At 44.7% G+C, this 21,216-nt stretch overlaps 35 non-coding genes across 35 annotated transcripts; all 35 read left to right on the forward strand.

Annotated features, from left to right (window-relative positions):
* Window positions 1–353: 353 nt before the first annotated feature.
* LOC144393795 (U5 spliceosomal RNA) lies at window positions 354–468 on the forward strand. The gene has a single exon (XR_013456635.1). It is a non-coding gene; the product is annotated as a U5 spliceosomal RNA (small nuclear RNA).
* Window positions 469–1,070: 602 nt separating this feature from the next.
* LOC144393588 (U2 spliceosomal RNA) lies at window positions 1,071–1,261 on the forward strand. The gene has a single exon (XR_013456429.1). It is a non-coding gene; the product is annotated as a U2 spliceosomal RNA (small nuclear RNA).
* Window positions 1,262–1,537: 276 nt separating this feature from the next.
* On the forward strand, window positions 1,538–1,701 carry LOC144393822 (U1 spliceosomal RNA). Its single transcript, XR_013456661.1, has one exon. It is a non-coding gene; the product is annotated as a U1 spliceosomal RNA (small nuclear RNA).
* Window positions 1,702–2,143: 442 nt separating this feature from the next.
* Window positions 2,144–2,258, forward strand: LOC144393796 (U5 spliceosomal RNA). Its single transcript, XR_013456636.1, has one exon. It is a non-coding gene; the product is annotated as a U5 spliceosomal RNA (small nuclear RNA).
* A 602-nt stretch (window positions 2,259–2,860) lies between these two features.
* LOC144393591 (U2 spliceosomal RNA) lies at window positions 2,861–3,051 on the forward strand. Its single transcript, XR_013456431.1, has one exon. It is a non-coding gene; the product is annotated as a U2 spliceosomal RNA (small nuclear RNA).
* A 276-nt stretch (window positions 3,052–3,327) lies between these two features.
* Window positions 3,328–3,491, forward strand: LOC144393834 (U1 spliceosomal RNA). Its single transcript, XR_013456673.1, has one exon. It is a non-coding gene; the product is annotated as a U1 spliceosomal RNA (small nuclear RNA).
* Window positions 3,492–3,933: 442 nt separating this feature from the next.
* LOC144393798 (U5 spliceosomal RNA) lies at window positions 3,934–4,048 on the forward strand. The gene has a single exon (XR_013456638.1). It is a non-coding gene; the product is annotated as a U5 spliceosomal RNA (small nuclear RNA).
* Window positions 4,049–4,650: 602 nt separating this feature from the next.
* Window positions 4,651–4,841, forward strand: LOC144393592 (U2 spliceosomal RNA). Its single transcript, XR_013456432.1, has one exon. It is a non-coding gene; the product is annotated as a U2 spliceosomal RNA (small nuclear RNA).
* Window positions 4,842–5,117: 276 nt separating this feature from the next.
* On the forward strand, window positions 5,118–5,281 carry LOC144393846 (U1 spliceosomal RNA). Its single transcript, XR_013456685.1, has one exon. It is a non-coding gene; the product is annotated as a U1 spliceosomal RNA (small nuclear RNA).
* Window positions 5,282–5,723: 442 nt separating this feature from the next.
* On the forward strand, window positions 5,724–5,838 carry LOC144393800 (U5 spliceosomal RNA). The gene has a single exon (XR_013456639.1). It is a non-coding gene; the product is annotated as a U5 spliceosomal RNA (small nuclear RNA).
* Window positions 5,839–6,440: 602 nt separating this feature from the next.
* LOC144393593 (U2 spliceosomal RNA) lies at window positions 6,441–6,631 on the forward strand. The gene has a single exon (XR_013456433.1). It is a non-coding gene; the product is annotated as a U2 spliceosomal RNA (small nuclear RNA).
* A 276-nt stretch (window positions 6,632–6,907) lies between these two features.
* Window positions 6,908–7,071, forward strand: LOC144393858 (U1 spliceosomal RNA). The gene has a single exon (XR_013456697.1). It is a non-coding gene; the product is annotated as a U1 spliceosomal RNA (small nuclear RNA).
* A 442-nt stretch (window positions 7,072–7,513) lies between these two features.
* On the forward strand, window positions 7,514–7,628 carry LOC144393801 (U5 spliceosomal RNA). Its single transcript, XR_013456640.1, has one exon. It is a non-coding gene; the product is annotated as a U5 spliceosomal RNA (small nuclear RNA).
* A 602-nt stretch (window positions 7,629–8,230) lies between these two features.
* Window positions 8,231–8,421, forward strand: LOC144393594 (U2 spliceosomal RNA). The gene has a single exon (XR_013456434.1). It is a non-coding gene; the product is annotated as a U2 spliceosomal RNA (small nuclear RNA).
* A 276-nt stretch (window positions 8,422–8,697) lies between these two features.
* On the forward strand, window positions 8,698–8,861 carry LOC144393870 (U1 spliceosomal RNA). Its single transcript, XR_013456710.1, has one exon. It is a non-coding gene; the product is annotated as a U1 spliceosomal RNA (small nuclear RNA).
* A 442-nt stretch (window positions 8,862–9,303) lies between these two features.
* On the forward strand, window positions 9,304–9,418 carry LOC144393802 (U5 spliceosomal RNA). Its single transcript, XR_013456641.1, has one exon. It is a non-coding gene; the product is annotated as a U5 spliceosomal RNA (small nuclear RNA).
* A 602-nt stretch (window positions 9,419–10,020) lies between these two features.
* On the forward strand, window positions 10,021–10,211 carry LOC144393659 (U2 spliceosomal RNA). Its single transcript, XR_013456499.1, has one exon. It is a non-coding gene; the product is annotated as a U2 spliceosomal RNA (small nuclear RNA).
* A 276-nt stretch (window positions 10,212–10,487) lies between these two features.
* Window positions 10,488–10,651, forward strand: LOC144393882 (U1 spliceosomal RNA). The gene has a single exon (XR_013456722.1). It is a non-coding gene; the product is annotated as a U1 spliceosomal RNA (small nuclear RNA).
* A 442-nt stretch (window positions 10,652–11,093) lies between these two features.
* LOC144393803 (U5 spliceosomal RNA) lies at window positions 11,094–11,208 on the forward strand. Its single transcript, XR_013456642.1, has one exon. It is a non-coding gene; the product is annotated as a U5 spliceosomal RNA (small nuclear RNA).
* Window positions 11,209–11,810: 602 nt separating this feature from the next.
* Window positions 11,811–12,001, forward strand: LOC144393595 (U2 spliceosomal RNA). The gene has a single exon (XR_013456436.1). It is a non-coding gene; the product is annotated as a U2 spliceosomal RNA (small nuclear RNA).
* Window positions 12,002–12,277: 276 nt separating this feature from the next.
* LOC144393894 (U1 spliceosomal RNA) lies at window positions 12,278–12,441 on the forward strand. The gene has a single exon (XR_013456734.1). It is a non-coding gene; the product is annotated as a U1 spliceosomal RNA (small nuclear RNA).
* A 442-nt stretch (window positions 12,442–12,883) lies between these two features.
* Window positions 12,884–12,998, forward strand: LOC144393804 (U5 spliceosomal RNA). The gene has a single exon (XR_013456644.1). It is a non-coding gene; the product is annotated as a U5 spliceosomal RNA (small nuclear RNA).
* A 602-nt stretch (window positions 12,999–13,600) lies between these two features.
* Window positions 13,601–13,791, forward strand: LOC144393660 (U2 spliceosomal RNA). The gene has a single exon (XR_013456500.1). It is a non-coding gene; the product is annotated as a U2 spliceosomal RNA (small nuclear RNA).
* A 276-nt stretch (window positions 13,792–14,067) lies between these two features.
* Window positions 14,068–14,231, forward strand: LOC144393907 (U1 spliceosomal RNA). The gene has a single exon (XR_013456747.1). It is a non-coding gene; the product is annotated as a U1 spliceosomal RNA (small nuclear RNA).
* A 442-nt stretch (window positions 14,232–14,673) lies between these two features.
* On the forward strand, window positions 14,674–14,788 carry LOC144393805 (U5 spliceosomal RNA). Its single transcript, XR_013456645.1, has one exon. It is a non-coding gene; the product is annotated as a U5 spliceosomal RNA (small nuclear RNA).
* Window positions 14,789–15,390: 602 nt separating this feature from the next.
* LOC144393596 (U2 spliceosomal RNA) lies at window positions 15,391–15,581 on the forward strand. Its single transcript, XR_013456437.1, has one exon. It is a non-coding gene; the product is annotated as a U2 spliceosomal RNA (small nuclear RNA).
* A 276-nt stretch (window positions 15,582–15,857) lies between these two features.
* Window positions 15,858–16,021, forward strand: LOC144393919 (U1 spliceosomal RNA). Its single transcript, XR_013456759.1, has one exon. It is a non-coding gene; the product is annotated as a U1 spliceosomal RNA (small nuclear RNA).
* A 442-nt stretch (window positions 16,022–16,463) lies between these two features.
* LOC144393921 (U5 spliceosomal RNA) lies at window positions 16,464–16,581 on the forward strand. The gene has a single exon (XR_013456760.1). It is a non-coding gene; the product is annotated as a U5 spliceosomal RNA (small nuclear RNA).
* Window positions 16,582–17,180: 599 nt separating this feature from the next.
* On the forward strand, window positions 17,181–17,371 carry LOC144393597 (U2 spliceosomal RNA). Its single transcript, XR_013456438.1, has one exon. It is a non-coding gene; the product is annotated as a U2 spliceosomal RNA (small nuclear RNA).
* A 276-nt stretch (window positions 17,372–17,647) lies between these two features.
* Window positions 17,648–17,811, forward strand: LOC144393932 (U1 spliceosomal RNA). The gene has a single exon (XR_013456771.1). It is a non-coding gene; the product is annotated as a U1 spliceosomal RNA (small nuclear RNA).
* Window positions 17,812–18,253: 442 nt separating this feature from the next.
* LOC144393806 (U5 spliceosomal RNA) lies at window positions 18,254–18,368 on the forward strand. Its single transcript, XR_013456646.1, has one exon. It is a non-coding gene; the product is annotated as a U5 spliceosomal RNA (small nuclear RNA).
* Window positions 18,369–18,970: 602 nt separating this feature from the next.
* Window positions 18,971–19,161, forward strand: LOC144393598 (U2 spliceosomal RNA). Its single transcript, XR_013456439.1, has one exon. It is a non-coding gene; the product is annotated as a U2 spliceosomal RNA (small nuclear RNA).
* Window positions 19,162–19,437: 276 nt separating this feature from the next.
* Window positions 19,438–19,601, forward strand: LOC144393939 (U1 spliceosomal RNA). The gene has a single exon (XR_013456779.1). It is a non-coding gene; the product is annotated as a U1 spliceosomal RNA (small nuclear RNA).
* Window positions 19,602–20,043: 442 nt separating this feature from the next.
* LOC144393807 (U5 spliceosomal RNA) lies at window positions 20,044–20,158 on the forward strand. Its single transcript, XR_013456647.1, has one exon. It is a non-coding gene; the product is annotated as a U5 spliceosomal RNA (small nuclear RNA).
* Window positions 20,159–20,760: 602 nt separating this feature from the next.
* On the forward strand, window positions 20,761–20,951 carry LOC144393599 (U2 spliceosomal RNA). Its single transcript, XR_013456440.1, has one exon. It is a non-coding gene; the product is annotated as a U2 spliceosomal RNA (small nuclear RNA).
* Window positions 20,952–21,216: the final 265 nt, after the last annotated feature.

Below are 21,216 nucleotides of genomic sequence, written 5' to 3' on the forward strand. Positions count from 1 at the left end.
CACGGATTAATCACCACTGCACTGGAGTCTCCGGTGGAGGGAGTCTACAATCAGCAAATCACTGTCTGAATCCAAAGTGAAATCAACCAGATTTCAGCATTAATCATCACTGCGCTGGAGTCTCCAGTGGAGCACGTCTCAAATCAGCAAATCACTGTCTGAATCCAAAGTGAAATCAAGCACATTTCAGCAGGACTTTACACTTTTGCTTGTAAACAAATCAATGAGTTTTTGATGGCTGGTGCTGGGGAATGGGTTTGGCATTGGACAACCGCAGCTCAACCAGTCCCAACCACAAGAGGGATCACTGTTGCGACTGGGATATAAGGCTGCCTGTCACCTGATTCCGCAACTGACTTTGGTTTCTCTTCAATACGCATAAGTCTTTCGCCTTTTACTAAAGACTTCCGTGGAGAGGAACAACAATGAGTTGACCATATTTTTGGCAGGCTCTGCCAATTGGCTGAGCCTCATGTACTTGTGTGAAAAGAAAAGTAGTTGGACAGAGGCTCCTGACAATGGAGCACAAACAAAGTTGTGTTTACTTATCACTGGAGTCACTAGTGCAGCAAGTCTCAAATCACTGTCTGAATCCAAAGTGAAATCAACCAGATTTCAGCAGGATTTTACAGGGATTAATGGTCACTTTACTGGAGTCTCCGGTGGAGCACGTCTCAAATCAGCAAATCACTGTCTGAATTCATTGTGAAATCAACAAGATTTTCAGCAGGAATCATCACTGGAGTCACTAGTGGAGCCTTGCAGCAAGTCTCAAATCTCTGTCTGAATCCATTGTGAAATCAACAAGATTTTCAGCAGGACTTTACAGTGATTAATCATCACTGGAGTCTCTAGTGTCTGAAACAACAGTGAAATCAACCAGATTTCAGCAGGAGTTTACACTTTTGCTTGTAAACAAATCAATGATTTTAGCTTTTTTGAGGACGGGGGCAGCGTGGGGAGTGGGTTGTTAAGTAGCAAGCGACTGCTACGCCCAGTTGAAAGAACCGCACCGCGACAATTGAGATATGTGCTGGTACGTTGGGTCTGCAAACAAACAGTTTGGTGTTATCGCTTCTCGGCCTTTTGGCTAAGATCAAGTGTAGTATCTGTTCTTATCAGTTTAATATCTGATATGTCCTCTATACGAGGACTACATATTAAGCCGATTTTTAGCTCTGGGAGATGAAAAAGGGGCTTGCTCCGTTCACTCCAAGCATCGACCCGGTATTGCAGCACCTCCGGGAACGGTGCACCCTTTAAATTGTGGAAAATAAAAGAAATGGTAACCTGAATCAGTGGTGTGGTGTTGGAAATGATTTCTGCTTTGAGTAAAACAAGTCTCACCTCCACATAGTTTTTAAGACTGAGGCTTTTGGCAAGTGACTTATGCTTACTCATCAATAGTGCCTTTGTTTTGCAAGTCTCAAATCACTGATTTTAACTTCACCGATCTGTGAGGACGGTGCCATCTGCGAACCGTCACCACAAATGCTGTGACTGGGAATACCGTCCCTGCCTCTGTCACCACCAACTCATACTTACCTGGCAGGGGAGATACCATGATCAAGAAGGTGGTTCACCCAGGGCGAGGCTCAGTCATTGCACTGCGACTGTGCTGACCACTGCGAATTCCCCAAATGTGGGAATCTCGACTGCATAATTTGTGGTAGTGGGGGACTGCGTTCGCGCTCTCCCCTGATATTGAAGTCAAAGAAAAACCAGGTGTCCCGTTTAATCATCACTGTCTGAATCCCTAGTGAAATCAACCACATTTCAGCAGGATTTTACACGGATTAATCACCACTGCACTGGAGTCTCCGGTGGAGGGAGTCTACAATCAGCAAATCACTGTCTGAATCCAAAGTGAAATCAACCAGATTTCAGCATTAATCATCACTGCGCTGGAGTCTCCAGTGGAGCACGTCTCAAATCAGCAAATCACTGTCTGAATCCAAAGTGAAATCAAGCACATTTCAGCAGGACTTTACACTTTTGCTTGTAAACAAATCAATGAGTTTTTGATGGCTGGTGCTGGGGAATGGGTTTGGCATTGGACAACCGCAGCTCAACCAGTCCCAACCACAAGAGGGATCACTGTTGCGACTGGGATATAAGGCTGCCTGTCACCTGATTCCGCAACTGACTTTGGTTTCTCTTCAATACGCATAAGTCTTTCGCCTTTTACTAAAGACTTCCGTGGAGAGGAACAACAATGAGTTGACCATATTTTTGGCAGGCTCTGCCAATTGGCTGAGCCTCATGTACTTGTGTGAAAAGAAAAGTAGTTGGACAGAGGCTCCTGACAATGGAGCACAAACAAAGTTGTGTTTACTTATCACTGGAGTCACTAGTGCAGCAAGTCTCAAATCACTGTCTGAATCCAAAGTGAAATCAACCAGATTTCAGCAGGATTTTACAGGGATTAATGGTCACTTTACTGGAGTCTCCGGTGGAGCACGTCTCAAATCAGCAAATCACTGTCTGAATTCATTGTGAAATCAACAAGATTTTCAGCAGGAATCATCACTGGAGTCACTAGTGGAGCCTTGCAGCAAGTCTCAAATCTCTGTCTGAATCCATTGTGAAATCAACAAGATTTTCAGCAGGACTTTACAGTGATTAATCATCACTGGAGTCTCTAGTGTCTGAAACAACAGTGAAATCAACCAGATTTCAGCAGGAGTTTACACTTTTGCTTGTAAACAAATCAATGATTTTAGCTTTTTTGAGGACGGGGGCAGCGTGGGGAGTGGGTTGTTAAGTAGCAAGCAACTGCTACGCCCAGTTGAAAGAACCGCACCGCGACAATTGAGATATGTGCTGGTACGTTGGGTCTGCAAACAAACAGTTTGGTGTTATCGCTTCTCGGCCTTTTGGCTAAGATCAAGTGTAGTATCTGTTCTTATCAGTTTAATATCTGATATGTCCTCTATACGAGGACTACATATTAAGCCGATTTTTAGCTCTGGGAGATGAAAAAGGGGCTTGCTCCGTTCACTCCAAGCATCGACCCGGTATTGCAGCACCTCCGGGAACGGTGCACCCTTTAAATTGTGGAAAATAAAAGAAATGGTAACCTGAATCAGTGGTGTGGTGTTGGAAATGATTTCTGCTTTGAGTAAAACAAGTCTCACCTCCACATAGTTTTTAAGACTGAGGCTTTTGGCAAGTGACTTATGCTTACTCATCAATAGTGCCTTTGTTTTGCAAGTCTCAAATCACTGATTTTAACTTCACCGATCTGTGAGGACGGTGCCATCTGCGAACCGTCACCACAAATGCTGTGACTGGGAATACCGTCCCTGCCTCTGTCACCACCAACTCATACTTACCTGGCAGGGGAGATACCATGATCAAGAAGGTGGTTCACCCAGGGCGAGGCTCAGTCATTGCACTGCGACTGTGCTGACCACTGCGAATTCCCCAAATGTGGGAATCTCGACTGCATAATTTGTGGTAGTGGGGGACTGCGTTCGCGCTCTCCCCTGATATTGAAGTCAAAGAAAAACCAGGTGTCCCGTTTAATCATCACTGTCTGAATCCCTAGTGAAATCAACCACATTTCAGCAGGATTTTACACGGATTAATCACCACTGCACTGGAGTCTCCGGTGGAGGGAGTCTACAATCAGCAAATCACTGTCTGAATCCAAAGTGAAATCAACCAGATTTCAGCATTAATCATCACTGCGCTGGAGTCTCCAGTGGAGCACGTCTCAAATCAGCAAATCACTGTCTGAATCCAAAGTGAAATCAAGCACATTTCAGCAGGACTTTACACTTTTGCTTGTAAACAAATCAATGAGTTTTTGATGGCTGGTGCTGGGGAATGGGTTTGGCATTGGACAACCGCAGCTCAACCAGTCCCAACCACAAGAGGGATCACTGTTGCGACTGGGATATAAGGCTGCCTGTCACCTGATTCCGCAACTGACTTTGGTTTCTCTTCAATACGCATAAGTCTTTCGCCTTTTACTAAAGACTTCCGTGGAGAGGAACAACAATGAGTTGACCATATTTTTGGCAGGCTCTGCCAATTGGCTGAGCCTCATGTACTTGTGTGAAAAGAAAAGTAGTTGGACAGAGGCTCCTGACAATGGAGCACAAACAAAGTTGTGTTTACTTATCACTGGAGTCACTAGTGCAGCAAGTCTCAAATCACTGTCTGAATCCAAAGTGAAATCAACCAGATTTCAGCAGGATTTTACAGGGATTAATGGTCACTTTACTGGAGTCTCCGGTGGAGCACGTCTCAAATCAGCAAATCACTGTCTGAATTCATTGTGAAATCAACAAGATTTTCAGCAGGAATCATCACTGGAGTCACTAGTGGAGCCTTGCAGCAAGTCTCAAATCTCTGTCTGAATCCATTGTGAAATCAACAAGATTTTCAGCAGGACTTTACAGTGATTAATCATCACTGGAGTCTCTAGTGTCTGAAACAACAGTGAAATCAACCAGATTTCAGCAGGAGTTTACACTTTTGCTTGTAAACAAATCAATGATTTTAGCTTTTTTGAGGACGGGGGCAGCGTGGGGAGTGGGTTGTTAAGTAGCAAGCGACTGCTACGCCCAGTTGAAAGAACCGCACCGCGACAATTGAGATATGTGCTGGTACGTTGGGTCTGCAAACAAACAGTTTGGTGTTATCGCTTCTCGGCCTTTTGGCTAAGATCAAGTGTAGTATCTGTTCTTATCAGTTTAATATCTGATATGTCCTCTATACGAGGACTACATATTAAGCCGATTTTTAGCTCTGGGAGATGAAAAAGGGGCTTGCTCCGTTCACTCCAAGCATCGACCCGGTATTGCAGCACCTCCGGGAACGGTGCACCCTTTAAATTGTGGAAAATAAAAGAAATGGTAACCTGAATCAGTGGTGTGGTGTTGGAAATGATTTCTGCTTTGAGTAAAACAAGTCTCACCTCCACATAGTTTTTAAGACTGAGGCTTTTGGCAAGTGACTTATGCTTACTCATCAATAGTGCCTTTGTTTTGCAAGTCTCAAATCACTGATTTTAACTTCACCGATCTGTGAGGACGGTGCCATCTGCGAACCGTCACCACAAATGCTGTGACTGGGAATACCGTCCCTGCCTCTGTCACCACCAACTCATACTTACCTGGCAGGGGAGATACCATGATCAAGAAGGTGGTTCACCCAGGGCGAGGCTCAGTCATTGCACTGCGACTGTGCTGACCACTGCGAATTCCCCAAATGTGGGAATCTCGACTGCATAATTTGTGGTAGTGGGGGACTGCGTTCGCGCTCTCCCCTGATATTGAAGTCAAAGAAAAACCAGGTGTCCCGTTTAATCATCACTGTCTGAATCCCTAGTGAAATCAACCACATTTCAGCAGGATTTTACACGGATTAATCACCACTGCACTGGAGTCTCCGGTGGAGGGAGTCTACAATCAGCAAATCACTGTCTGAATCCAAAGTGAAATCAACCAGATTTCAGCATTAATCATCACTGCGCTGGAGTCTCCAGTGGAGCACGTCTCAAATCAGCAAATCACTGTCTGAATCCAAAGTGAAATCAAGCACATTTCAGCAGGACTTTACACTTTTGCTTGTAAACAAATCAATGAGTTTTTGATGGCTGGTGCTGGGGAATGGGTTTGGCATTGGACAACCGCAGCTCAACCAGTCCCAACCACAAGAGGGATCACTGTTGCGACTGGGATATAAGGCTGCCTGTCACCTGATTCCGCAACTGACTTTGGTTTCTCTTCAATACGCATAAGTCTTTCGCCTTTTACTAAAGACTTCCGTGGAGAGGAACAACAATGAGTTGACCATATTTTTGGCAGGCTCTGCCAATTGGCTGAGCCTCATGTACTTGTGTGAAAAGAAAAGTAGTTGGACAGAGGCTCCTGACAATGGAGCACAAACAAAGTTGTGTTTACTTATCACTGGAGTCACTAGTGCAGCAAGTCTCAAATCACTGTCTGAATCCAAAGTGAAATCAACCAGATTTCAGCAGGATTTTACAGGGATTAATGGTCACTTTACTGGAGTCTCCGGTGGAGCACGTCTCAAATCAGCAAATCACTGTCTGAATTCATTGTGAAATCAACAAGATTTTCAGCAGGAATCATCACTGGAGTCACTAGTGGAGCCTTGCAGCAAGTCTCAAATCTCTGTCTGAATCCATTGTGAAATCAACAAGATTTTCAGCAGGACTTTACAGTGATTAATCATCACTGGAGTCTCTAGTGTCTGAAACAACAGTGAAATCAACCAGATTTCAGCAGGAGTTTACACTTTTGCTTGTAAACAAATCAATGATTTTAGCTTTTTTGAGGACGGGGGCAGCGTGGGGAGTGGGTTGTTAAGTAGCAAGCGACTGCTACGCCCAGTTGAAAGAACCGCACCGCGACAATTGAGATATGTGCTGGTACGTTGGGTCTGCAAACAAACAGTTTGGTGTTATCGCTTCTCGGCCTTTTGGCTAAGATCAAGTGTAGTATCTGTTCTTATCAGTTTAATATCTGATATGTCCTCTATACGAGGACTACATATTAAGCCGATTTTTAGCTCTGGGAGATGAAAAAGGGGCTTGCTCCGTTCACTCCAAGCATCGACCCGGTATTGCAGCACCTCCGGGAACGGTGCACCCTTTAAATTGTGGAAAATAAAAGAAATGGTAACCTGAATCAGTGGTGTGGTGTTGGAAATGATTTCTGCTTTGAGTAAAACAAGTCTCACCTCCACATAGTTTTTAAGACTGAGGCTTTTGGCAAGTGACTTATGCTTACTCATCAATAGTGCCTTTGTTTTGCAAGTCTCAAATCACTGATTTTAACTTCACCGATCTGTGAGGACGGTGCCATCTGCGAACCGTCACCACAAATGCTGTGACTGGGAATACCGTCCCTGCCTCTGTCACCACCAACTCATACTTACCTGGCAGGGGAGATACCATGATCAAGAAGGTGGTTCACCCAGGGCGAGGCTCAGTCATTGCACTGCGACTGTGCTGACCACTGCGAATTCCCCAAATGTGGGAATCTCGACTGCATAATTTGTGGTAGTGGGGGACTGCGTTCGCGCTCTCCCCTGATATTGAAGTCAAAGAAAAACCAGGTGTCCCGTTTAATCATCACTGTCTGAATCCCTAGTGAAATCAACCACATTTCAGCAGGATTTTACACGGATTAATCACCACTGCACTGGAGTCTCCGGTGGAGGGAGTCTACAATCAGCAAATCACTGTCTGAATCCAAAGTGAAATCAACCAGATTTCAGCATTAATCATCACTGCGCTGGAGTCTCCAGTGGAGCACGTCTCAAATCAGCAAATCACTGTCTGAATCCAAAGTAAAATCAAGCACATTTCAGCAGGACTTTACACTTTTGCTTGTAAACAAATCAATGAGTTTTTGATGGCTGGTGCTGGGGAATGGGTTTGGCATTGGACAACCGCAGCTCAACCAGTCCCAACCACAAGAGGGATCACTGTTGCGACTGGGATATAAGGCTGCCTGTCACCTGATTCCGCAACTGACTTTGGTTTCTCTTCAATACGCATAAGTCTTTCGCCTTTTACTAAAGACTTCCGTGGAGAGGAACAACAATGAGTTGACCATATTTTTGGCAGGCTCTGCCAATTGGCTGAGCCTCATGTACTTGTGTGAAAAGAAAAGTAGTTGGACAGAGGCTCCTGACAATGGAGCACAAACAAAGTTGTGTTTACTTATCACTGGAGTCACTAGTGCAGCAAGTCTCAAATCACTGTCTGAATCCAAAGTGAAATCAACCAGATTTCAGCAGGATTTTACAGGGATTAATGGTCACTTTACTGGAGTCTCCGGTGGAGCACGTCTCAAATCAGCAAATCACTGTCTGAATTCATTGTGAAATCAACAAGATTTTCAGCAGGAATCATCACTGGAGTCACTAGTGGAGCCTTGCAGCAAGTCTCAAATCCCTGTCTGAATCCATTGTGAAATCAACAAGATTTTCAGCAGGACTTTACAGTGATTAATCATCACTGGAGTCTCTAGTGTCTGAAACAACAGTGAAATCAACCAGATTTCAGCAGGAGTTTACACTTTTGCTTGTAAACAAATCAATGATTTTAGCTTTTTTGAGGACGGGGGCAGCGTGGGGAGTGGGTTGTTAAGTAGCAAGCGACTGCTACGCCCAGTTGAAAGAACCGCACCGCGACAATTGAGATATGTGCTGGTACGTTGGGTCTGCAAACAAACAGTTTGGTGTTATCGCTTCTCGGCCTTTTGGCTAAGATCAAGTGTAGTATCTGTTCTTATCAGTTTAATATCTGATATGTCCTCTATACGAGGACTACATATTAAGCCGATTTTTAGCTCTGGGAGATGAAAAAGGGGCTTGCTCCGTTCACTCCAAGCATCGACCCGGTATTGCAGCACCTCCGGGAACGGTGCACCCTTTAAATTGTGGAAAATAAAAGAAATGGTAACCTGAATCAGTGGTGTGGTGTTGGAAATGATTTCTGCTTTGAGTAAAACAAGTCTCACCTCCACATAGTTTTTAAGACTGAGGCTTTTGGCAAGTGACTTATGCTTACTCATCAATAGTGCCTTTGTTTTGCAAGTCTCAAATCACTGATTTTAACTTCACCGATCTGTGAGGACGGTGCCATCTGCGAACCGTCACCACAAATGCTGTGACTGGGAATACCGTCCCTGCCTCTGTCACCACCAACTCATACTTACCTGGCAGGGGAGATACCATGATCAAGAAGGTGGTTCACCCAGGGCGAGGCTCAGTCATTGCACTGCGACTGTGCTGACCACTGCGAATTCCCCAAATGTGGGAATCTCGACTGCATAATTTGTGGTAGTGGGGGACTGCGTTCGCGCTCTCCCCTGATATTGAAGTCAAAGAAAAACCAGGTGTCCCGTTTAATCATCACTGTCTGAATCCCTAGTGAAATCAACCACATTTCAGCAGGATTTTACACGGATTAATCACCACTGCACTGGAGTCTCCGGTGGAGGGAGTCTACAATCAGCAAATCACTGTCTGAATCCAAAGTGAAATCAACCAGATTTCAGCATTAATCATCACTGCGCTGGAGTCTCCAGTGGAGCACGTCTCAAATCAGCAAATCACTGTCTGAATCCAAAGTGAAATCAAGCACATTTCAGCAGGACTTTACACTTTTGCTTGTAAACAAATCAATGAGTTTTTGATGGCTGGTGCTGGGGAATGGGTTTGGCATTGGACAACCGCAGCTCAACCAGTCCCAACCACAAGAGGGATCACTGTTGCGACTGGGATATAAGGCTGCCTGTCACCTGATTCCGCAACTGACTTTGGTTTCTCTTCAATACGCATAAGTCTTTCGCCTTTTACTAAAGACTTCCGTGGAGAGGAACAACAATGAGTTGACCATATTTTTGGCAGGCTCTGCCAATTGGCTGAGCCTCATGTACTTGTGTGAAAAGAAAAGTAGTTGGACAGAGGCTCCTGACAATGGAGCACAAACAAAGTTGTGTTTACTTATCACTGGAGTCACTAGTGCAGCAAGTCTCAAATCACTGTCTGAATCCAAAGTGAAATCAACCAGATTTCAGCAGGATTTTACAGGGATTAATGGTCACTTTACTGGAGTCTCCGGTGGAGCACGTCTCAAATCAGCAAATCACTGTCTGAATTCATTGTGAAATCAACAAGATTTTCAGCAGGAATCATCACTGGAGTCACTAGTGGAGCCTTGCAGCAAGTCTCAAATCTCTGTCTGAATCCATTGTGAAATCAACAAGATTTTCAGCAGGACTTTACAGTGATTAATCATCACTGGAGTCTCTAGTGTCTGAAACAACAGTGAAATCAACCAGATTTCAGCAGGAGTTTACACTTTTGCTTGTAAACAAATCAATGATTTTAGCTTTTTTGAGGACGGGGGCAGCGTGGGGAGTGGGTTGTTAAGTAGCAAGCGACTGCTACGCCCAGTTGAAAGAACCGCACCGCGACAATTGAGATATGTGCTGGTACGTTGGGTCTGCAAACAAACAGTTTGGTGTTATCGCTTCTCGGCCTTTTGGCTAAGATCAAGTGTAGTATCTGTTCTTATCAGTTTAATATCTGATATGTCCTCTATACGAGGACTACATATTAAGCCGATTTTTAGCTCTGGGAGATGAAAAAGGGGCTTGCTCCGTTCACTCCAAGCATCGACCCGGTATTGCACCCCCTCCGGGAACGGTGCACCCTTTAAATTGTGGAAAATAAAAGAAATGGTAACCTGAATCAGTGGTGTGGTGTTGGAAATGATTTCTGCTTTGAGTAAAACAAGTCTCACCTCCACATAGTTTTTAAGACTGAGGCTTTTGTCAAGTGACTCATGCTTACTCATCAATAGTGCCTTTGTTTTGCAAGTCTCAAATCACTGATTTTAACTTCACCGGTCTGTGAGGACGGTGCCATCTGCGAACCGTCACCACAAATGCTGTGACTGGGAATACCGTCCCTGCCTCTGTCACCACCAACTCATACTTACCTGGCAGGGGAGATACCATGATCAAGAAGGTGGTTCACCCAGGGCGAGGCTCAGTCATTGCACTGCGACTGTGCTGACCACTGCGAATTCCCCAAATGTGGGAATCTCGACTGCATAATTTGTGGTAGTGGGGGACTGCGTTCGCGCTCTCCCCTGATATTGAAGTCAAAGAAAAACCAGGTGTCCCGTTTATTCATCACTGTCTGAATCCCTAGTGAAATCAACCACATTTCAGCAGGATTTTACACGGATTAATCACCACTGCACTGGAGTCTCCAGTGGAGGGAGTCTACAATCAGCAAATCACTGTCTGAATCCAAAGTGAAATCAACCAGATTTCAGCATTAACCATCACTGCGCTGGAGTCTCCAGTGGAGCACGTCTCAAATCAGCAAATCACTGTCTGAATCCAAAGTGAAATCAAGCACATTTCAGCAGGACTTTACACTTTTGCATGTAAACAAATCAATGAGTTGTTGATGGCTGGTGCTGGGGAATGGGTTTGGCATTGGACAACCGCAGCTCAACCAGTCCCAACCACAAGAGGGATCACTGTTGCGACTGGGATATAAGGCTGCCTGCCACCTGATTCCGCAACTGACTTTGGTTTCTCTTCAATACGCATAAGTCTTTCGCCTTTTACTAAAGACTTCCGTGGAGAGGAACAACAATGAGTTGACCATATTTTTGGCAGGCTCTGCCAATTGGCTGAGCCTCATGTACTTGTGTGAAAAGAAAAGTAGTTGGACAGAGGCTCCTGACAATGGAGCACAAACAAAGTTGTGTTTACTTATCACTGGAGTCACTAGTGCAGCAAGTCTCAAATCACTGTCTGAATCCAAAGTGAAATCAACCAGATTTCAGCAGGATTTTACAGGGATTAATGGTCACTTTACTGGAGTCTCCGGTGGAGCACGTCTCAAATCAGCAAATCACTGTCTGAATTCATTGTGAAATCAACAAGATTTTCAGCAGGAATCATCACTGGAGTCACTAGTGGAGCCTTGCAGCAAGTCTCAAATCTCTGTCTGAATCCATTGTGAAATCAACAAGATTTTCAGCAGGACTTTACAGTGATTAATCATCACTGGAGTCTCTAGTGTCTGAAACAACAGTGAAATCAACCAGATTTCAGCAGGAGTTTACACTTTTGCTTGTAAACAAATCAATGATTTTAGCTTTTTTGAGGACGGGGGCAGCGTGGGGAGTGGGTTGTTAAGTAGCAAGCGACTGCTACGCCCAGTTGAAAGAACCGCACCGCGACAATTGAGATATGTGCTGGTACGTTGGGTCTGCAAACAAACAGTTTGGTGTTATCGCTTCTCGGCCTTTTGGCTAAGATCAAGTGTAGTATCTGTTCTTATCAGTTTAATATCTGATATGTCCTCTATACGAGGACTACATATTAAGCCGATTTTTAGCTCTGGGAGATGAAAAAGGGGCTTGCTCCGTTCACTCCAAGCATCGACCCGGTATTGCAGCACCTCCGGGAACGGTGCACCCTTTAAATTGTGGAAAATAAAAGAAATGGTAACCTGAATCAGTGGTGTGGTGTTGGAAATGATTTCTGCTTTGAGTAAAACAAGTCTCACCTCCACATAGTTTTTAAGACTGAGGCTTTTGGCAAGTGACTTATGCTTACTCATCAATAGTGCCTTTGTTTTGCAAGTCTCAAATCACTGATTTTAACTTCACCGATCTGTGAGGACGGTGCCATCTGCGAACCGTCACCACAAATGCTGTGACTGGGAATACCGTCCCTGCCTCTGTCACCACCAACTCATACTTACCTGGCAGGGGAGATACCATGATCAAGAAGGTGGTTCACCCAGGGCGAGGCTCAGTCATTGCACTGCGACTGTGCTGACCACTGCGAATTCCCCAAATGTGGGAATCTCGACTGCATAATTTGTGGTAGTGGGGGACTGCGTTCGCGCTCTCCCCTGATATTGAAGTCAAAGAAAAACCAGGTGTCCCGTTTAATCATCACTGTCTGAATCCCTAGTGAAATCAACCACATTTCAGCAGGATTTTACACGGATTAATCACCACTGCACTGGAGTCTCCGGTGGAGGGAGTCTACAATCAGCAAATCACTGTCTGAATCCAAAGTGAAATCAACCAGATTTCAGCATTAATCATCACTGCGCTGGAGTCTCCAGTGGAGCACGTCTCAAATCAGCAAATCACTGTCTGAATCCAAAGTGAAATCAAGCACATTTCAGCAGGACTTTACACTTTTGCTTGTAAACAAATCAATGAGTTTTTGATGGCTGGTGCTGGGGAATGGGTTTGGCATTGGACAACCGCAGCTCAACCAGTCCCAACCACAAGAGGGATCACTGTTGCGACTGGGATATAAGGCTGCCTGCCACCTGATTCCGCAACTGACTTTGGTTTCTCTTCAATACGCATAAGTCTTTCGCCTTTTACTAAAGACTTCCGTGGAGAGGAACAACAATGAGTTGACCATATTTTTGGCAGGCTCTGCCAATTGGCTGAGCCTCATGTACTTGTGTGAAAAGAAAAGTAGTTGGACAGAGGCTCCTGACAATGGAGCACAAACAAAGTTGTGTTTACTTATCACTGGAGTCACTAGTGCAGCAAGTCTCAAATCACTGTCTGAATCCAAAGTGAAATCAACCAGATTTCAGCAGGATTTTACAGGGATTAATGGTCACTTTACTGGAGTCTCCGGTGGAGCACGTCTCAAATCAGCAAATCACTGTCTGAATTCATTGTGAAATCAACAAGATTTTCAGCAGGAATCATCACTGGAGTCACTAGTGGAGCCTTGCAGCAAGTCTCAAATCTCTGTCTGAATCCATTGTGAAATCAACAAGATTTTCAGCAGGACTTTACAGTGATTAATCATCACTGGAGTCTCTAGTGTCTGAAACAACAGTGAAATCAACCAGATTTCAGCAGGAGTTTACACTTTTGCTTGTAAACAAATCAATGATTTTAGCTTTTTTGAGGACGGGGGCAGCGTGGGGAGTGGGTTGTTAAGTAGCAAGCGACTGCTACGCCCAGTTGAAAGAACCGCACCGCGACAATTGAGATATGTGCTGGTACGTTGGGTCTGCAAACAAACAGTTTGGTGTTATCGCTTCTCGGCCTTTTGGCTAAGATCAAGTGTAGTATCTGTTCTTATCAGTTTAATATCTGATATGTCCTCTATACGAGGACTACATATTAAGCCGATTTTTAGCTCTGGGAGATGAAAAAGGGGCTTGCTCCGTTCACTCCAAGCATCGACCCGGTATTGCACCCCCTCCGGGAACGGTGCACCCTTTAAATTGTGGAAAATAAAAGAAATGGTAACCTGAATCAGTGGTGTGGTGTTGGAAATGATTTCTGCTTTGAGTAAAACAAGTCTCACCTCCACATAGTTTTTAAGACTGAGGCTTTTGTCAAGTGACTCATGCTTACTCATCAATAGTGCCTTTGTTTTGCAAGTCTCAAATCACTGATTTTAACTTCACCGGTCTGTGAGGACGGTGCCATCTGCGAACCGTCACCACAAATGCTGTGACTGGGAATACCGTCCCTGCCTCTGTCACCACCAACTCATACTTACCTGGCAGGGGAGATACCATGATCAAGAAGGTGGTTCACCCAGGGCGAGGCTCAGTCATTGCACTGCGACTGTGCTGACCACTGCGAATTCCCCAAATGTGGGAATCTCGACTGCATAATTTGTGGTAGTGGGGGACTGCGTTCGCGCTCTCCCCTGATATTGAAGTCAAAGAAAAACCAGGTGTCCCGTTTATTCATCACTGTCTGAATCCCTAGTGAAATCAACCACATTTCAGCAGGATTTTACACGGATTAATCACCACTGCACTGGAGTCTCCAGTGGAGGGAGTCTACAATCAGCAAATCACTGTCTGAATCCAAAGTGAAATCAACCAGATTTCAGCATTAACCATCACTGCGCTGGAGTCTCCAGTGGAGCACGTCTCAAATCAGCAAATCACTGTCTGAATCCAAAGTGAAATCAAGCACATTTCAGCAGGACTTTACACTTTTGCATGTAAACAAATCAATGAGTTGTTGATGGCTGGTGCTGGGGAATGGGTTTGGCATTGGACAACCGCAGCTCAACCAGTCCCAACCACAAGAGGGATCACTGTTGCGACTGGGATATAAGGCTGCCTGCCACCTGATTCCGCAACTGACTTTGGTTTCTCTTCAATACGCATAAGTCTTTCGCCTTTTACTAAAGACTTCCGTGGAGAGGAACAACAATGAGTTGACCATATTTTTGGCAGGCTCTGCCAATTGGCTGAGCCTCATGTACTTGTGTGAAAAGAAAAGTAGTTGGACAGAGGCTCCTGACAATGGAGCACAAACAAAGTTGTGTTTACTTATCACTGGAGTCACTAGTGCAGCAAGTCTCAAATCACTGTCTGAATCCAAAGTGAAATCAACCAGATTTCAGCAGGATTTTACAGGGATTAATGGTCACTTTACTGGAGTCTCCGGTGGAGCACGTCTCAAATCAGCAAATCACTGTCTGAATTCATTGTGAAATCAACAAGATTTTCAGCAGGAATCATCACTGGAGTCACTAGTGGAGCCTTGCAGCAAGTCTCAAATCCCTGTCTGAATCCATTGTGAAATCAACAAGATTTTCAGCAGGACTTTACAGTGATTAATCATCACTGGAGTCTCTAGTGTCTGAAACAACAGTGAAATCAACCAGATTTCAGCAGGAGTTTACACTTTTGCTTGTAAACAAATCAATGATTTTAGCTTTTTTGAGGACGGGGGCAGCGTGGGGAGTGGGTTGTTAAGTAGCAAGCGACTGCTACGCCCAGTTGAAAGAACCGCACCGCGACAATTGAGATATGTGCTGGTACGTTGGGTCTGCAAACAAACAGTTTGGTGTTATCGCTTCTCGGCCTTTTGGCTAAGATCAAGTGTAGTATCTGTTCTTATCAGTTTAATATCTGATATGTCCTCTATACGAGGACTACATATTAAGCCGATTTTTAGCTCTGGGAGATGAAAAAGGGGCTTGCTCCGTTCACTCCAAGCATCGACCCGGTATTGCAGCACCTCCGGGAACGGTGCACCCTTTAAATTGTGGAAAATAAAAGAAATGGTAACCTGAATCAGTGGTGTGGTGTTGGAAATGATTTCTGCTTTGAGTAAAACAAGTCTCACCTCCACATAGTTTTTAAGACTGAGGCTTTTGGCAAGTGACTTATGCTTACTCATCAATAGTGCCTTTGTTTTGCAAGTCTCAAATCACTGATTTTAACTTCACCGATCTGTGAGGACGGTGCCATCTGCGAACCGTCACCACAAATGCTGTGACTGGGAATACCGTCCCTGCCTCTGTCACCACCAACTCATACTTACCTGGCAGGGGAGATACCATGATCAAGAAGGTGGTTCACCCAGGGCGAGGCTCAGTCATTGCACTGCGACTGTGCTGACCACTGCGAATTCCCCAAATGTGGGAATCTCGACTGCATAATTTGTGGTAGTGGGGGACTGCGTTCGCGCTCTCCCCTGATATTGAAGTCAAAGAAAAACCAGGTGTCCCGTTTAATCATCACTGTCTGAATCCCTAGTGAAATCAACCACATTTCAGCAGGATTTTACACGGATTAATCACCACTGCACTGGAGTCTCCGGTGGAGGGAGTCTACAATCAGCAAATCACTGTCTGAATCCAAAGTGAAATCAACCAGATTTCAGCATTAATCATCACTGCGCTGGAGTCTCCAGTGGAGCACGTCTCAAATCAGCAAATCACTGTCTGAATCCAAAGTGAAATCAAGCACATTTCAGCAGGACTTTACACTTTTGCTTGTAAACAAATCAATGAGTTTTTGATGGCTGGTGCTGGGGAATGGGTTTGGCATTGGACAACCGCAGCTCAACCAGTCCCAACCACAAGAGGGATCACTGTTGCGACTGGGATATAAGGCTGCCTGCCACCTGATTCCGCAACTGACTTTGGTTTCTCTTCAATACGCATAAGTCTTTCGCCTTTTACTAAAGACTTCCGTGGAGAGGAACAACAATGAGTTGACCATATTTTTGGCAGGCTCTGCCAATTGACTGAGCCTCATGTACTTGTGTGAAAAGAAAAGTAGTTGGACAGAGGCTCCTGACAATGGAGCACAAACAAAGTTGTGTTTACTTATCACTGGAGTCACTAGTGCAGCAAGTCTCAAATCACTGTCTGAATCCAAAGTGAAATCAACCAGATTTCAGCAGGATTTTACAGGGATTAATGGTCACTTTACTGGAGTCTCCGGTGGAGCACGTCTCAAATCAGCAAATCACTGTCTGAATTCATTGTGAAATCAACAAGATTTTCAGCAGGAATCATCACTGGAGTCACTAGTGGAGCCTTGCAGCAAGTCTCAAATCTCTGTCTGAATCCATTGTGAAATCAACAAGATTTTCAGCAGGACTTTACAGTGATTAATCATCACTGGAGTCTCTAGTGTCTGAAACAACAGTGAAATCAACCAGATTTCAGCAGGAGTTTACACTTTTGCTTGTAAACAAATCAATGATTTTAGCTTTTTTGAGGACGGGGGCAGCGTGGGGAGTGGGTTGTTAAGTAGCAAGCGACTGCTACGCCCAGTTGAAAGAACCGCACCGCGACAATTGAGATATGTGCTGGTACGTTGGGTCTGCAAACAAACAGTTTGGTGTTATCGCTTCTCGGCCTTTTGGCTAAGATCAAGTGTAGTATCTGTTCTTATCAGTTTAATATCTGATATGTCCTCTATACGAGGACTACATATTAAGCCGATTTTTAGCTCTGGGAGATGAAAAAGGGGCTTGCTCCGTTCACTCCAAGCATCGACCCGGTATTGCAGCACCTCCGGGAACGGTGCACCCTTTAAATTGTGGAAAATAAAAGAAATGGTAACCTGAATCAGTGGTGTGGTGTTGGAAATGATTTCTGCTTTGAGTAAAACAAGTCTCACCTCCACATAGTTTTTAAGACTGAGGCTTTTGGCAAGTGACTTATGCTTACTCATCAATAGTGCCTTTGTTTTGCAAGTCTCAAATCACTGATTTTAACTTCACCGATCTGTGAGGACGGTGCCATCTGCGAACCGTCACCACAAATGCTGTGACTGGGAATACCGTCCCTGCCTCTGTCACCACCAACTCATACTTACCTGGCAGGGGAGATACCATGATCAAGAAGGTGGTTCACCCAGGGCGAGGCTCAGTCATTGCACTGCGACTGTGCTGACCACTGCGAATTCCCCAAATGTGGGAATCTCGACTGCATAATTTGTGGTAGTGGGGGACTGCGTTCGCGCTCTCCCCTGATATTGAAGTCAAAGAAAAACCAGGTGTCCCGTTTAATCATCACTGTCTGAATCCCTAGTGAAATCAACCACATTTCAGCAGGATTTTACACGGATTAATCACCACTGCACTGGAGTCTCCGGTGGAGGGAGTCTACAATCAGCAAATCACTGTCTGAATCCAAAGTGAAATCAACCAGATTTCAGCATTAATCATCACTGCGCTGGAGTCTCCAGTGGAGCACGTCTCAAATCAGCAAATCACTGTCTGAATCCAAAGTGAAATCAAGCACATTTCAGCAGGACTTTACACTTTTGCTTGTAAACAAATCAATGAGTTTTTGATGGCTGGTGCTGGGGAATGGGTTTGGCATTGGACAACCGCAGCTCAACCAGTCCCAACCACAAGAGGGATCACTGTTGCGACTGGGATATAAGGCTGCCTGCCACCTGATTCCGCAACTGACTTTGGTTTCTCTTCAATACGCATAAGTCTTTCGCCTTTTACTAAAGACTTCCGTGGAGAGGAACAACAATGAGTTGACCATATTTTTGGCAGGCTCTGCCAATTGGCTGAGCCTCATGTACTTGTGTGAAAAGAAAAGTAGTTGGACAGAGGCTCCTGACAATGGAGCACAAACAAAGTTGTGTTTACTTATCACTGGAGTCACTAGTGCAGCAAGTCTCAAATCACTGTCTGAATCCAAAGTGAAATCAACCAGATTTCAGCAGGATTTTACAGGGATTAATGGTCACTTTACTGGAGTCTCCGGTGGAGCACGTCTCAAATCAGCAAATCACTGTCTGAATTCATTGTGAAATCAACAAGATTTTCAGCAGGAATCATCACTGGAGTCACTAGTGGAGCCTTGCAGCAAGTCTCAAATCTCTGTCTGAATCCATTGTGAAATCAACAAGATTTTCAGCAGGACTTTACAGTGATTAATCATCACTGGAGTCTCTAGTGTCTGAAACAACAGTGAAATCAACCAGATTTCAGCAGGAGTTTACACTTTTGCTTGTAAACAAATCAATGATTTTAGCTTTTTTGAGGACGGGGGCAGCGTGGGGAGTGGGTTGTTAAGTAGCAAGCGACTGCTACGCCCAGTTGAAAGAACCGCACCGCGACAATTGAGATATGTGCTGGTACGTTGGGTCTGCAAACAAACAGTTTGGTGTTATCGCTTCTCGGCCTTTTGGCTAAGATCAAGTGTAGTATCTGTTCTTATCAGTTTAATATCTGATATGTCCTCTATACGAGGACTACATATTAAGCCGATTTTTAGCTCTGGGAGATGAAAAAGGGGCTTGCTCCGTTCACTCCAAGCATCGACCCGGTATTGCAGCACCTCCGGGAACGGTGCACCCTTTAAATTGTGGAAAATAAAAGAAATGGTAACCTGAATCAGTGGTGTGGTGTTGGAAATGATTTCTGCTTTGAGTAAAACAAGTCTCACCTCCACATAGTTTTTAAGACTGAGGCTTTTGGCAAGTGACTTATGCTTACTCATCAATAGTGCCTTTGTTTTGCAAGTCTCAAATCACTGATTTTAACTTCACCGATCTGTGAGGACGGTGCCATCTGCGAACCGTCACCACAAATGCTGTGACTGGGAATACCGTCCCTGCCTCTGTCACCACCAACTCATACTTACCTGGCAGGGGAGATACCATGATCAAGAAGGTGGTTCACCCAGGGCGAGGCTCAGTCATTGCACTGCGACTGTGCTGACCACTGCGAATTCCCCAAATGTGGGAATCTCGACTGCATAATTTGTGGTAGTGGGGGACTGCGTTCGCGCTCTCCCCTGATATTGAAGTCAAAGAAAAACCAGGTGTCCCGTTTAATCATCACTGTCTGAATCCCTAGTGAAATCAACCACATTTCAGCAGGATTTTACACGGATTAATCACCACTGCACTGGAGTCTCCGGTGGAGGGAGTCTACAATCAGCAAATCACTGTCTGAATCCAAAGTGAAATCAACCAGATTTCAGCATTAATCATCACTGCGCTGGAGTCTCCAGTGGAGCACGTCTCAAATCAGCAAATCACTGTCTGAATCCAAAGTGAAATCAAGCACATTTCAGCAGGACTTTACACTTTTGCTTGTAAACAAATCAATGAGTTTTTGATGGCTGGTGCTGGGGAATGGGTTTGGCATTGGACAACCGCAGCTCAACCAGTCCCAACCACAAGAGGGATCACTGTTGCGACTGGGATATAAGGCTGCCTGTCACCTGATTCCGCAACTGACTTTGGTTTCTCTTCAATACGCATAAGTCTTTCGCCTTTTACTAAAGACTTCCGTGGAGAGGAACAACAATGAGTTGACCATATTTTTGGCAGGCTCTGCCAATTGGCTGAGCCTCATGTACTTGTGTGAAAAGAAAAGTAGTTGGACAGAGGCTCCTGACAATGGAGCACAAACAAAGTTGTGTTTACTTATCACTGGAGTCACTAGTGCAGCAAGTCTCAAATCACTGTCTGAATCCAAAGTGAAATCAACCAGATTTCAGCAGGATTTTACAGGGATTAATGGTCACTTTACTGGAGTCTCCGGTGGAGCACGTCTCAAATCAGCAAATCACTGTCTGAATTCATTGTGAAATCAACAAGATTTTCAGCAGGAATCATCACTGGAGTCACTAGTGGAGCCTTGCAGCAAGTCTCAAATCTCTGTCTGAATCCATTGTGAAATCAACAAGATTTTCAGCAGGACTTTACAGTGATTAATCATCACTGGAGTCTCTAGTGTCTGAAACAACAGTGAAATCAACCAGATTTCAGCAGGAGTTTACACTTTTGCTTGTAAACAAATCAATGATTTTAGCTTTTTTGAGGACGGGGGCAGCGTGGGGAGTGGGTTGTTAAGTAGCAAGCGACTGCTACGCCCAGTTGAAAGAACCGCACCGCGACAATTGAGATATGTGCTGGTACGTTGGGTCTGCAAACAAACAGTTTGGTGTTATCGCTTCTCGGCCTTTTGGCTAAGATCAAGTGTAGTATCTGTTCTTATCAGTTTAATATCTGATATGTCCTCTATACGAGGACTACATATTAAGCCGATTTTTAGCTCTGGGAGATGAAAAAGGGGCTTGCTCCGTTCACTCCAAGCATCGACCCGGTATTGCAGCACCTCCGGGAACGGTGCACCCTTTAAATTGTGGAAAATAAAAGAAATGGTAACCTGAATCAGTGGTGTGGTGTTGGAAATGATTTCTGCTTTGAGTAAAACAAGTCTCACCTCCACATAGTTTTTAAGACTGAGGCTTTTGGCAAGTGACTTATGCTTACTCATCAATAGTGCCTTTGTTTTGCAAGTCTCAAATCACTGATTTTAACTTCACCGATCTGTGAGGACGGTGCCATCTGCGAACCGTCACCACAAATGCTGTGACTGGGAATACCGTCCCTGCCTCTGTC

This window comes from Gasterosteus aculeatus, unplaced genomic scaffold (genome assembly GCF_964276395.1).
Source record: "Gasterosteus aculeatus unplaced genomic scaffold, fGasAcu3.hap1.1 HAP1_SCAFFOLD_29, whole genome shotgun sequence".
In the NCBI taxonomy this organism is placed as follows: Eukaryota; Metazoa; Chordata; class Actinopteri; order Perciformes; family Gasterosteidae; genus Gasterosteus; species Gasterosteus aculeatus.